The sequence below is a fragment of the Plectrocnemia conspersa genome, unplaced genomic scaffold (assembly GCF_051122295.1).
Source record: "Plectrocnemia conspersa isolate PC_06_02 unplaced genomic scaffold, ASM5112229v1 ptg000011l, whole genome shotgun sequence".
NCBI classification, from domain to species: domain Eukaryota; kingdom Metazoa; phylum Arthropoda; class Insecta; order Trichoptera; family Polycentropodidae; genus Plectrocnemia; species Plectrocnemia conspersa.
In genome coordinates this window covers 18,418,082-18,433,098 of record NW_028277175.1, presented here as the reverse complement: position 1 = coordinate 18,433,098, position 15,017 = coordinate 18,418,082, and the positions used below count along the sequence as shown (strand labels likewise).

The following is a 15,017-nucleotide window of genomic DNA, read 5'->3' as shown; positions in this document are numbered from 1 at the left end:
TATTACATACGCGTGGGTCTGTCTAAAATTTAGGGCGGTTACATTAAATCTGTATGATGGGTACGTATAAAGATGTATGATACACCTTTACGCTTATCTCAAAGAGAGAACCAGCTAAATGAAAACCTTGAAAGCCTTACAAAACGCTCATCTAAAACCATGAATAAATTGTTTTAGAGCGCAAAATTTTAAGGCGCGCGTATAAGTGGATTGGTCTGTAGGGCAGGCCTTCAACCATAAAATATATATGTATATATAAAAAAATTATAATTCTATAATAAAAAAGGGCAATGTAAATAGGCTCACCTTACTTTATATGAAATAATATTTTTAATTAAAAGTTGTTCATTCAATATATTTTAATGATACAGTAATATTTTATTAATTTATATTTAACTAGAAAACTTTACTTTATTGTAAAGCCTTAGTAAAATTTAATCACCATCGTTATGAAAATACAGAATTTTTTGACTACTTACTTTCTAACTACAATAAAATTAAAATCCTGTCATATTTATATTCTTATAGGTATATTTAAAAAAAATTGCTTAACTGCTACAAGGAATAAGAAGAATATTTGTAAAGTTTGTAAAAAGAAAAAGTAATAATTATTTATATTGGGATTGGCTAAAAATACCATCCCTCTATTAATATTTGAAAGTGTCTTAACTAAAAGGTAAGTTTGATAATCAAATTATTATATTTCATAGTTGCTGGATTGTTTTAATTATAAAATAATAAATATAGCAAACCATAACCCTAGTGTATAAATCCAATTATAAAATTTCAAAACTATAATCCATATCCCTAATTAGCATTCGTGCCACCCATAATAATACGTGCAATTTAATACTTTCGCTAAGGCTATGCGGGAAAGCGAATCTGCGAAGGGGTTAATCATATTAGCTTTGTTTGTTTGGACCGCCGCATGATTTTTAATTAACCTTATCTCTGACGCTGCTCGGAACTTTAACCTGTCTGCTTTTTAATTAATTAACTAGTTACTTGAAAAGTATTACGCGCATAAGTTAACATATACTTAATAAATAATATTTTATAGAATCACAATTAAACAACATATTTTTTAAATGAAATATCACCTGATGTTCATTTTCAAAATGAAAAAGTATCCAAGAGTTTTAATTGGCTTTCTCGCCTGCGGAAATTCGACGTGGCCAGCAGTTTACTACAAAGTTGTGTACAACTTTTTAAATTTATTATCATAATGCGATTAGTTAAAGTTTTTTTACTGCCTGGCACCTACTAAAGCTGTGCAAGTTGCTAAAATGCAATCTGAGAAACTGCGCAAGTTTCGAGAAAAATAACGGAATCGACGCGATCGCGATAGCGACAAACTTAGAAGAAACTAAACAATAATCAATTTCAGAGTTTTAATGGCGAAAAACACATCATAATTTTTATAAAGATAGCAGATAGATTTTTTTTAATTATTAAAGCATTATTTTGACTAAAATAAACCATAATCATACACATACATATTTAAAATAATTTAACATAATAAGATTATGCAATTATTTTTATAAGAAAACCCTTACGGTAAAGATTAAAATATACTAAACATAAAAAGGCTTTTTAATGTAGGTATTACTAGGTATTATATACGTTTTAAAATTGCCTCTTTGTAAAAAAATATAATATTAGGTGAATGTGTCTCAACCTAATAAGTACATACATGTTATACGAATTTGTATACTAATATACTTGCAATGTCACCCAGTTTTGCCCGGAGGCAACTACGAATATTCGTGAAATTAAATTGTGTTTCAGAAAGCACATTCGTAACACAAAGTTAGACGAGTATACAGTCTTGCCATAAATAGTGGTGCACCCTTATAAATGTGCTATTATTAATTCAATAAAATAGTAATAAAAAACGAAAAGGTGGATCTATTACAGCTGTAGCTCAGATGCAGCGGGCTCAAATCTATTTCCAGATATAAATAAACCCTTGATTCTTACGTATTAGTATCCAATTAAGGCCTGCAGTCTGCTTTAAATTGACCTGCATTTTATTTGTTTTTTTCTAAATTTATTTAATTGCTATAGAAAGTCAGCGCGTAATCATATGGACCTGTGAAATAATTTTCCGCTAAATATCTAAACGAAATATGCTAAAAATCTTTTACTCTCAAACCTTTGAACCCACGTGTCTAGGTAGACACAACACCAGTTTTGACAGACTCAACTCCTATTGTTTTTTACCAGCAACTTTAACACTTTTTTTAATAGTCTATTTCGATATATTTTAACATTTAAAATATTAGGTAACGGATTACGAAATGACAATTTTATTATTTACCATTAATAAAATATTGGTCTAAAGTCTGTACTGCAATGTATCACCGTAAACATCGTGTGTATTTCTGCAGTCAATCATATATTAGAATTAGTGATATTTTTTTTAATGTATAATCCCAAAGCATGTACCAAACTACCAAAAATGAATTTGAACGTAGTGATGTTGAATACTATTATATGTATATTTTGGACAGAGCTTTAGAACAATCAGAAATATCCAAAGATGTTACTTATGGAACAGACTATATTTTATCAATATTCACACTATATTTTCTGTATTTCAATCGAGAGAAAGTTATTTTTACGAAATCGAATGCAACGAGTTAGTCTAAGCAACACTGAAAGTAAGAATTATTCTGCTTTAATTTAAGTTGATCCCATAATAATATCCCATAATTTTTTTACTTGCACAAATACCACAGGCCATTTTTTACAGAAGCGCTGAATTTTTTAAATACCTGGAAAACAATTCAATAAATATTCTGCATGACAGTTGGCATTTAATGGAAATAATATCATTTCTTAAAATAATTATAAATATAGTAATTATTTATGTTCTGCATATGAAACCTTTTAGCTACTGGCCGAAATGTATTCTATGGTATAATATTTTATTAAATTATACTTCTCCGTAAAGTTTTTTTTTTTTTTATAAATACTTCATTTGGAATTTATACATTTAATGCCAGATTCTGATCAAGATTAAAAAAGAGGATCACAAGAGCCACAAAAAAAGCGAAAAACGAAGTATTATTGCGAAAATTCTGGCTTTTTTTCGGGGGTTTATTTAATAAAGTATTAGATTTACTCAATTTTGAAAATTATTTGTTTAATAAATTTTCAATACATACATTAGTCATAATAATTTAAGCCCTTTTATATATAATAAAAACCGTTTTTTTTATCCTAACATAACATAATTATTGCCAAATTCAAATAACAAAGAGAACACTCAAAAAAATTAAAAAAAAAATTGCTATGGGTTAAATATGAATATTTTTGCCTTATAAATAAGTAACAATATATCGAAAAAATAAAAAGTTTTTACTGTAATATAATTATATTTAAATAATTTTTTTTTAATAAAATTGTATAGTTTTTTTGTACAGCAAACGTTACACAATCGCTGTAAAAAATAATTTGAAAGCTTTACCAATTAATCTTACCAAAAAGGAACGTCCCAATTTTTATCATTGTTTTTAGATGAGATATAGTGCATTATAGTTAATCGTTGATCGTTAATCGTTAATCGTTTATCGCCCATTTATATTTTTGGTCATAATTTTTCTACAAACAGAAATCTGGTTTTTATGCTTATTATTTAAACTTTTGTGTAAAGTACAATCTATAACAATTGTTGATAAAAGTTTATTATTTTCCAAAAATGGATTTAGTGCAATGAATAGATTTTTGGCGATTGTATTTTTTACGTCACAATCGATTCAATATTTGTAGACTCATCAAAATATATTGAATAGTATTCACTCAATTTTAATTCGGGTATTTCATAGCGTTTATGCGCGAGTTCAAATTTTGACAGATTTATGATGCAATACAAATTATAGTTCTGTGATCAGATTAAATTTTCAAATTCAGTGATTTACTATTTACGTTTCAGGAAAAAACGTTACTTTTTGGCTTAAATGTTGCTGAGTGCAAAGCTTCTGTTTTAATAAAAGCACTTGTGAATAAGTATTGTGGCCCTAATTTATTTATTTTTAATTGACAAGTAAATTTAATGAATTTCCTTACATGTTTTATACTTAACGTCGTATAATGCTGTATTGCTTCATCAATTATTATATTTTTAGAAAAATAAAATATGCATATATGACTCTCAACAAAAAGAAAATATTCGTTAGTCCAACAATGATGCTGTATTCATATATATTTAACACATCTCTGTGGTATGTATGAATACACATGAAATAAAATAAAATCGTAGCATAACATCTTTAAAAGGCTACTTCACCTACGAGGAATATTCGAAAACTAAAGATATAATATTATTTTTTAATCGGTTGTTAGCAATGTTGTTTCTGCTAGTGTCGTATTACACAGCAGAGCTCACCACATCTCAGTCGCGGTAACGTTATTATATGGCCATATCAATTCCCGATTTCGCCAAGTGCGAAAGGAGAGTAACATTAAGGAATACACTATATAGAACAGAGTCACCAAGCATTGGTATTATATCGTTAAATATATAAATGAGGTGTTTTAAATTAGTTATTAGTCACTTCCTAAATAAAATGCTTAATAAATATTTGTTGAACTATGTATTATGTATCTTACTTTTCGAATATCTCTAGAATATGTAATAGATTGGAATATGTTCTCTTTGAATTATTGGTTTAGTTATTCAAGTCACGTTCAAAACTGAACTACATATCAAGTGTGTTGCACTCTCGAAACGCGAGGAGAACAATATGTGTCTTTATGGGAGCATTTGGCATACATCTTGAATTTTGGCACATCGTCCATCGATCCGTCCCTGGTCGGGTTCACTGGGCCGGATCAGCGGATAAAAGCGAAGTGTGTCGCCCAGACGTCGCGAGTTAACCGGGTGATAAGTTATTCGTAGGATGTGTGTATGTGTGTGTATGTCATGCCTAATGTGACGTTAGCGATACGAATCGTTAACGCAAATACGCGGTGTTAAATCCGCGAACGTGTTTACGCCAGGGCGGTAAACTCACATATGATTTGTCAGGAAATGAAACAGATTTATTACGGATGACATTAATGGCGACGCCTGCGGCTGAAGACAGGTGCGAAAGTACGTATGTAAGTTGCGGGTAAACAGTTAATATTGGAAATGTGCTGGTAGACAAAATATTTTTTTATAAATATAATTATTCAATAATTGAGGAATACATCTCAGTAAATGCAATTCGGCCCAAGATGCTTTTTTGCCCAGGGCTTTGATGATTGTTACCATGGCTCGAACCCGTAACCTTAGAATTACTAATCTGAGACGTTACGGACTGCGCTATTCCGTCCTTATAAAAGAGGAAAAATAAAAATATAATTTAAAATGCTGAAAAGTAACTACATGTTTACAAAAATAAAATATATTTAAATTCAATATAACATGTTTCTATAGTTTTAATCTAGTACGACGATAAGTAACAACTAAATTATATTTGCAAAAAAAATTCTGCCTCTATTTGTAGGACACTAAATTAATTGTATAGCAGCATTACTTAATTCTACATGTTTTATTTGTGTGGCAAGTGATAATTGAAGAGCAACATAAAAGTGTGACATAGAGTCAAGGAAACAATAATTTTCACTAGCAACAAATATTGGAGACTTTAATAATTATTTTGTGATTTTTTTATTTTTCGCATCTTTGTGCCTATTTTGGAGCGTAATTTCAAGACGCTAAATAGTACATTTCGATCTTATTTTTATATTGATTGTAAGAACAAAGAAAAATAAATGACAAGAACAAAAATATGAATTTAATACGTAACAAAAGGTGTTTTCAAAGCCATTCGAGCAATAAATAGAAATAGTGGATAATATAAAATATTTAGGAGTAATTGTTGATACAAAATTAAACTTTAAAGAACATTGTAATTACATATTAAAAAAAATTAGTAGAAAAATAGGTTTATTATCTAGATTAAGAAATATATTAAGTATAAATACAAAAAAATTAATTTACAATAGTATAATATTGCCCCATTTTAATTATTGTGCAACACTTTTAAATATGTTGAATAAATTAGATAAACAAATGTTGCAAAAATTACAAAATAGGGCAATGAGAGTAATCTTAAATAAAAATAGATTAACTAATTGTAAAAGTATGATTGATAGATTAGAATGGTTGAATGTTCAAGAAATATTGAGTATGAATGTTTTAGTATTTATATATAAGTTAGAAAATAATATGTTACCACACTATTTTAATAAGTATTTAATAAGAAATAAAGATGTACATAAATATAATACTAGAAATAAAGAAAATTTAAAAATAATTAAGTATAAGAAAACGAGTACGGCTAGGGGAATTATGTACGGAGGTTTTAATTTATATAATAGTCTTCCAAGAGAAATCCGAAACAGCAAAAATATAACGGGTTTTATAAATGGAATAAAAAAACACCTTCGTACATATAGAAATAAAATATTATAATATTAAGTCTTTATTATTGTATATTTTTTCTTTCTGTTATGTATTTTTTATATATTTTTATATATGTTTACTAAATTTGTTAGATGTAAAGATTAGCTATTAAGCTAAATAAATTAATAAAATAAAATAAAATAATAATAATAAAGCTGCAACAGTGTCTTCTTTCCGAGTGAGCTATCAAATAGCTAAAAAATGTAAATCCTTTTCTGATCGCAAAATGATTCAATAAACATGTATTGAAGTCATAAAGACTTAAAAACAATAGCGAAACCAAAATATCAATTCAAGACAATCAATTATCTCAAATTACAGTTTTAATACATATAGAAAAAATGCGCAGAAAAGAAAATCAACACCTGATAAATTTTCTATACAAATGGATGAATTTCGCACTTCTTTCTATTAAAATAAAACCATTAAAGATATTTTTTGCAATTGAGAACTTGAGGTTTTTATATTTTTATCGTATTCAATAAATACGTAACTAACATATATTTATATGTATTTCTACCTCCCCCCTTAAATTATAGATTAACCCAAAAAAGGGTTTAAATTCGCTATTTATTTCGGGAATTTGATAGGTAACTCGTGACTATATTTTTAGGTGAAATTCGATCCCAACCTCAAGTTTACCACCCCCGCTCTATAAACAGCTATTTTATTGCCTCCAAATTACGCATGTATTTTTATCCATTGATGGTATTGCTGTAAAAATTGTATTAATATATAAAATAATATTATTTCTAAATTAAAACGCTATTAAAGGTCATCCTTAATTTATAAAGGGTATATTATAGAAAGCCTTTTCCGAGTTACAGCTGATTTATAATCTGTAGCACAGCTTTTAGAAGCTGACTAAAAATAGCGCCGATATTTCACTTGGAAGTCGTAGGGGAGTATGTCTGGCTAAACGCCTTTGTAAAATGTTATCTGATTCGATTTTTATTCTGTCAATTCTGTTTTTGGGCACCACTGAATTTCGTTCGCAACAGGAATGGGTAAAAATCTTTTTTTATTTGCCTACAGCGAGGATAAACGTGTTTTTTACGAATTCACTTGTGTACAGAGCGATCCAATTGCTTAACATTCTCTCTGAGAATATTGACATTTTTGTAATTAAATTTAATTCTTTGGTAGATAATTTTGAATGAAAGCAATTTAAGTGTGATTTTAATTTATAATATATATACATATTTTTTAAATATTTACTATGCTTTAATCAGAAATATTTTATTTGATACTATGTACATACATATATGCTGCTTAGCTTTAAATCTAATTAGGTGACTATATTCTTATTTTTTATTTAAATAATAGCAACATGAACGTCAATTCTGCAGATATGAGGAACGTCTCTACATATAAAATATATTATTACTCTGGAATTTAGAAACAAGATGATCAAACCTAATCTATATATACACATATATAGTTAATTTACTTTAGCATGACGAAGAAAATTAGTTTCTATGACTAAAAAATGACATCAAAGTTTCCCAACTTATTTTAGTCGTTTCACTACTTATAAGAGCAGATATAATCTATCATCTCAAATGCAATATTGTTTCGTATGTATTGATATACATATATAAATATAAACTGCGGGCGAAAAGCTTAGCCTTAAATAACTTTAAACTAATGTTTCCAATAAGCAGATAAAATTTTACTCTGCGGGTAAGAAATATCAATTCTAGTAATAAATTAGTGTATAAATTGTTAATCTACGAAAAATCAGTGCTTTGTGTAATGTAAATTATTGATAGCGAAACTCTCTTTTACGTATAGCACGTACATTTTTTGTAACGCGATTATGCAAAACACTTTTTTTTCAAACATGATTATACTTTTTTCACGGGCGGTAATTACTGTCAGTTAATTTCGTGCGCACGTACTGTAAGCCCCATAAAAAGACATTCTTTAGTGCAAATTATTATCCCGTTTCGAGCACTACAGTGGCGTAATAGCGTTAAATGTGTGTAATTTACGCCTATCTCTTGTAATTGTACAAGCGATATAACATTATTGGATAAAAGCGTTACATTACGTTACGTTAAAAACAACATGACCAAATAGAGCTAACGCCATTTTTAAATGCTAATATAAATGAAATATTAACTATTATAGTTATGAAAAAAGACCTTTTTAAATTTTAAAACCAGCAAATTATTAATATTTTTTTAATAAGTTCACACAAGCTAAATAGTTTTTTAAAAACAAACTCATGCTTAATTTATCTAATTTATTGTAATACTGAATTAATACCAAAAATATTTGCTCGACTTTTAACTATTCGTTCATATATGTAGCAAAATATTTTTAAATTTTAAATTTCTTAAAACATAACCAACTCTCAAAATCCACTTGTGGTCTAGTCTTTGTTTAATAGAATTTTTAATTTTATTCTATCAATATGACGCTGCATTACCTACATCCTGATTGTACCCTTTTTTGTTTTGCGAAAATATTTTTTTTATAATAATAACATTTATAACAGCCATAGCCACAACAACTAATAGCGACATACAAAAACAACACTTTGTTAATGCCGAAATTCTCATATTTCAGATTTATTATTGTGCAACTTTGGACTTTCGCAATTTTATTATAATCAAATTTAATTTATATCACAACACTTAAAAAAATGATAATATTAATTATAAGATAAAATTGAATATCTTAATTGAGCAATTCAATGGCACATATAAGGAGCTGGTCTGATTCGAATCATATTTTAATATTTTATGATTTTTTTCTCTTTCTTACTATGTATTTTTTTGTATTGTAATAATACAATATATTGATGATTGTTTTGACCATTGTGACGCATTGGTGTAACTTGCATGATCACGATGGTTTTTTTTAATTGTAATAATAAATAAAATAAGATTTTTTATTTAGAATTGACTTCTTAAAAACACTACTGTAAAAAATATTACTGCTATTTATAAAATTTATATAATTATATTTATAGCTAACAATTGCTTAAGAAAAAGAACACATTTATCTCAATGATAAAATAAAATATAATTAATGTAACAAGCTATTACAAATGTATTTCGTCTTAAAATTTAGGTATCTCTACAAGTGTCGTTAATAATATACAACGTAAATTTTCCGTAGTTGCACCTATAATGTTTGTTCATCGTGTATATAGAAATGAATACCCTTTGATGTCTACAAGGTTCTTAAGTTGAGCATTTAACGGCTAACGAAGCGCGCAGGAAGTCCCCTTGAACACGAGAACAATGTCTAAGAATCACTGGCCCAAGACTAACTTGGGCAGAGCTCACGTAGCGCACGATAGTTTTCTTCTCTTCTCAACTCCTCTTCTCCCTAGCCGGATATTCTTCTTCGGCTAATAAGCACATTACGTTCAACTTTGCACATTTACGTTGGTTAACAACTAACGAGCGAAAGGGAAAACTTTCCACGGTCGCAACAACAATGCGAAAGAAGAAAGAAAAGAATGACTGCGAAAATCTATTTAATCGCGAGCAAAGTTCCATCTTGTTTGAATTTGATTCAATCTATTCAACCTTAGAATCAAACTAATCGAAACATAAAGACCAGAACAATAACTTAATGAGGCTAATAATCTGATGTACTGTGTTCTTTTCCCTTTAGCAGATTTCTTCTCAAATATAGAAATTCAAGCTTTGTTAAAAAGTATGATCAAATATGAACCTATTATTTTAATTTGTTTAGTGTTTGTATTGATCTAGTTGTAGGTGTGGTAAAATTATATTACATAAATATATTGCCGGTTTATGTAATGTACTCACAAAGCGATTTGTTAATTAAACTTCTTCGCTGTCGTTTTCAGAGTTATTGAAATGTCAATCAAATGAGTTTGTAAGCGTTGCTTAACTAACACTTATAAATTTTACTATTTTATAATGTATATATATTGTATAAATATATTGTATAAATAACTCAAAACTTAAACATTTTCGAAAATTACTTTTTGTTAGAAACTTTATTTGTGATAAATGGAGGACACGTCAAAAGCATTATTAAAGTATCAAAGAATTGAATTGAATAACAAGCAACGTAAATAATTAACTTTTTTAAAAGCGTACTAAAACATCTATACTTTATTTTTTTATAATATTAAAAAAATGTCCTTATACATACGTCTTTATACTCATATTTAATGAGTTACCAAAAAAGAATTAAGCATGATTTGCGTAAGAATAATTTATTAAAATTATTAATACATTGATTATACGAAGTATTTCGCAGTAGGAATTTAGAGTTTGTTCATAATTATAATACTTAATATTTCTTAAGATAAAAATACGATAAAGAATATGAATATTATTTATGTAGGTATTCATTAATACAATAATATTTAACACAGCCTTATGTTTTTATTTTTATTTAACCCTTTGACATTTCATTGAAAATGGACTACGTGCGAAAGTCGTCCTACTTTACCTTTTGAGATTTTCACCATTTATTTTTAGCTCAAGATAAAAATCAAAGCTATTTTACTGAGAATCCTAAGAAATAAATAATTAGTACATACCTTCAAAAATATACCTTAAGCCGTTGAGTTGAATTGACATTAAAAAAACATTAAAATTTTTTTTTTTTTTTGTATACAAAAATATAATTATTTAAAAAAAAATGATTAGAAAAAAATACAAAATTATTAAACGCATTTTAATAAAATATTTATGATTTAAATAATCCTACGATTTATTCCAGATTTTTACAAATATTATTTTTGTGCAAATATAATCAACTAAATATTATATTTGTTAGATCAAGAACAACTAAATATAATTTTATACATTCTCTAATATGCTCATAAGATAACTTTTTCTAAAACTATTTAGATCTCTCTATTTTAATTTGCCTTTATTAAACATATTTTTTCATTAAGTTATAATTTTTTAATTTTGTATTAAAAACCTTTTTTAATTACGATATATTTTGAACTAAATTAATATAATAATTGTTTTATTGCTGGTATAAAGTATAAAGAGTATTTATGTCGACTATAACAACGAATCATTTAGTTGAGTTACACAAAGGGTTAACAATATAAATACCCATTCGCACTTTGAGAATCATTTGCAAATTGTAATAAAGCTATAATATATGAATATATATCATTCACAATTAGTAATAAAATATCTTTAACAGTGAAACATTAAGTTCAAGGCGTTTAATACCTTGGTGTTTTGTTATCGACTCAATATATCTACAATATACATTTCGTTATTAATCAATTAACCTACTTTTATATTGTACAGAAAATTGTTTGTTTTTCTCACTGATTGATTATGCAATCATTGGTATAAATGAGTCTTATATATATTTATTTAATTTTGACAGCTATGCAATATTATTATAATATTATGATTTTATTTATCATTTTTGTGATTTATAGACAATGTACTCGGTTGTTTTAGAATGTAAATTTTAATTGCGATATTTTTTACGAATAGTAAAGTGTTAAATTCTTATCTAAGTAATTAACGCACAATACTAAAAACTAATAATCTGAAAACCTTGTGTGAATTTTTAATGTAGTTTTAATGTAAAGAGATTTTTGCGGTGTATTTTAGAGATCTTTCAAATATAGTAGCAATTTTTGTTGTTATTCAATAATATTCTATAGTATAAGTCGTCGTAAGAAAAATACTAAAATATCGTAGATGTTAAACTAAAAATGTTTAAGAGCCACTGTGGCTTATCTAATGAAATTTGGATTTTTCCTATAATATATTTATCGAATAGATAAGATTAACTTTATTCAATCATTTATGTAAAGTGAAGATATAAATATATTTGCAATATGTATGTTTTTATAATATTACCAGTATTCTAGTACTGAATTTTAAAATACTTAAATACATGCATTCGAAATATTGTATAGTAGATTATCACATTAATAAAAAAATCTTATGATTTTTGATTGCTACAGAAAAAATCAAGATAATAAAATATACTTCAATTTTAAGCATTTTTAATAATGTTTACTTTTCACCAATCACCAGTATAATTTATTATCAATAAAATATATGTAAGACTCACTAACTATAATATCACAGCTTATTATTTATATATTGATTTTATCGTTAATTGTTCATAAAATATCATTATTCGTAGTATGTTTTTTTAGCCTTAATTTATAAATATTTATAAGAGATATATTTATTTGTATATAATTATTCTTCAATCTAAGTCTTTTAATCGTTTTAATGATTTGGGTTGAACTCAAAGAAAAATATCAAATAACCTTTACTTTGCCGACTTTTGAAAGCTTTCGCTTTGAATTAATTTGAGTGTTCAGAATTGCCGATATTAATACAGAAAAATCGTCGCTGATTAAAAGATGAAAGAGTTTTTTGAATTTTTATATTTTCTAAAAATAATAATGGTTGTTTTTTAACTTTGCGGTTTACATTTGATAAGTGATGCAGAATGACAAATTATCTTCACCCGGTCGACAATGGACCGAAACTGATTTTTTGTGGCACAATGGATTTTCCGCGGTTTTCCCGACTGGTTGTGTGTCAGAGCATCCCGCTGCACATCTCTTTCAACGAACAATGATAAATGGATGTCTGTTTGAGGGTTGCTGCGTCCGCAAAAAGCTTCACCATCCCTTGTCGACAAATAAATTTTTATTTGATTTCAACCCCCAAATAATAAAACCTTTTATGTATTTACAGCCTTTCTCTGTATGTATATTACGCTTCGTGAGATTTTTTACAATGAGAACATTGCTTTTATGTATCTTTTTATACGGACGATATAAATCAAGGGTTAACGGAACAATTTATTTTTATCGCCGATATAATATAAAAGCAAATTATTATGTTTTTTTATTGTAATACGTACCACATTTGTAAATATAAGTTGCGGCGACAGTTGACACACAAGAGAATAAATGTATTATTTTTAAGCACAACACATACAAATTCACTGCAATATATAAATGTCAAAAAAGTTGCGTGAAAACTTCGTCCGCGTCCGAAAAGTTTTTCCGAATTACGTAAACTCGAGATACGAACGAATTACCAAAGCGCACACTGTCCGTTCCAGAGTCGTGTGTCTACTGAGCTGGTTTTCCTTCGAAGCCTTCGTTCACAGATTATCTACTGCGCATGCGCCAAATTACCTACAACCTGTTATTTCGGTGCAACCTGGATTATAGCATTATAGCCTTAATGCAGCATAATGTGCTTAAATTATTTTTAATATTTAAATAAAATATACTTTAGATGTATTAAATTGTATATGAGATACGTTTCTAATATGTGAAATAACAAAATCTCAAGATCTAAGTTTCACTTCTAATCATTAAAAAATTGTATTTTATTCTTTACTCTGTACTACATATAACAAACACAAAAATTACCTGATATATATAATCGTACATTGATATATTGACATGTTTAATTAAAAATAATGCCCATTTATTTCAGGTATACGCCATAATTTTTTTATTTTTTAAATGTTTAAAGGTGCATTTATTGTTTGTAAAATGGCCGATATGATCAATTTGCGAAATTTGTCGAATAATACTGATCAGATTTTTAATAAAAAAAAAATTTTCTTCGAGAGAATTCATATGAAGTAATTTACATATTTTTGTGTTTGTAAATACACTTTCTTTATTGTAATTGATAAGGGTTGTTTCTAAATATTTGATTGAAAATATTAAAAGAAGCTCTCAACCACATCACGATATATTATTTTATGTGTTAAAAAGTATTATTAAATATAAAAATGTCATTTTCTGGTATATACATACATTCCACACGCATATACATTATCATACATATGTTTACGTCTTACATAATATATTTCACTGCAAAAGTTTTTGTTACATTAATCCCTTTGAGCCATTTCAATGGGTAATTATCTTTGGATAGTTGTACAACTACAAGAAATACTTACACACTCGCATCGTGTAATACGCACATAATAATACAAGTATTCCATTGCGAACAAATTGCGGTCAGTCCCCGTAGAAGTTTTTCAATGGTGATAGAGTGAATATCGTCGATAGACGTTTTTGCTCCCGAGATAAATGTCCCTCAGGAGTCTAACAAAAGCGCAAAGTACCCCTATAAATAAAAATAGTTTCAAAAAAAAAAACGATAAGAACAGTATATTTTTTTAGTTTATAATATAAACTCTGGGTAAAAATATTGCAAACTCAATTATTATAAATATAAACACGTGCCTGATAAATCAATAAATGTATGCTCTGATTTAGTAGTCCCATTAAAAATTAAATAAGGATCGCAAAACGTATTTCAGATCCTTCGTGCGCCACAGTGTCACTCATCATTAGAAAACTCAGTTATAACGAATTAGAAGTTAAACAGAAGATACAATCCATACGCAGGCGGAGTCAATACAAAAATGCTTAAATTTAAATTTAATATTTTTACATAGCACATACTTAAACCTTAAATGACGGCGCAGCTCAACTCACTTATATTTTATTATGGATAAAGTGTCATGTTTTGGTCAAAATAAATGGATTAAACAATATAGTTTTCCTTAAATAATATAAATTTAATGT

At 27.3% G+C, this 15,017-nt stretch overlaps 1 protein-coding gene across 2 annotated transcripts in view; it reads right to left on the bottom strand.

Annotated features, from left to right (window-relative positions):
• LOC148229778 (disks large homolog 1-like) overlaps window positions 1-13,537 on the bottom strand; it is a 161,958-nt gene extending 148,421 nt beyond the window's left edge. The window contains exon 1 of one of the 2 annotated variants that reach the window (XM_088197859.1): window positions 13,322-13,537. The gene's annotated coding sequence lies outside the window, so the exon portion shown is untranslated. The remainder of the gene's footprint in view (window positions 1-13,321) is intronic. The other variant, XM_088197860.1, reaches the window with a different exon arrangement.
• Window positions 13,538-15,017: the final 1,480 nt, after the last annotated feature.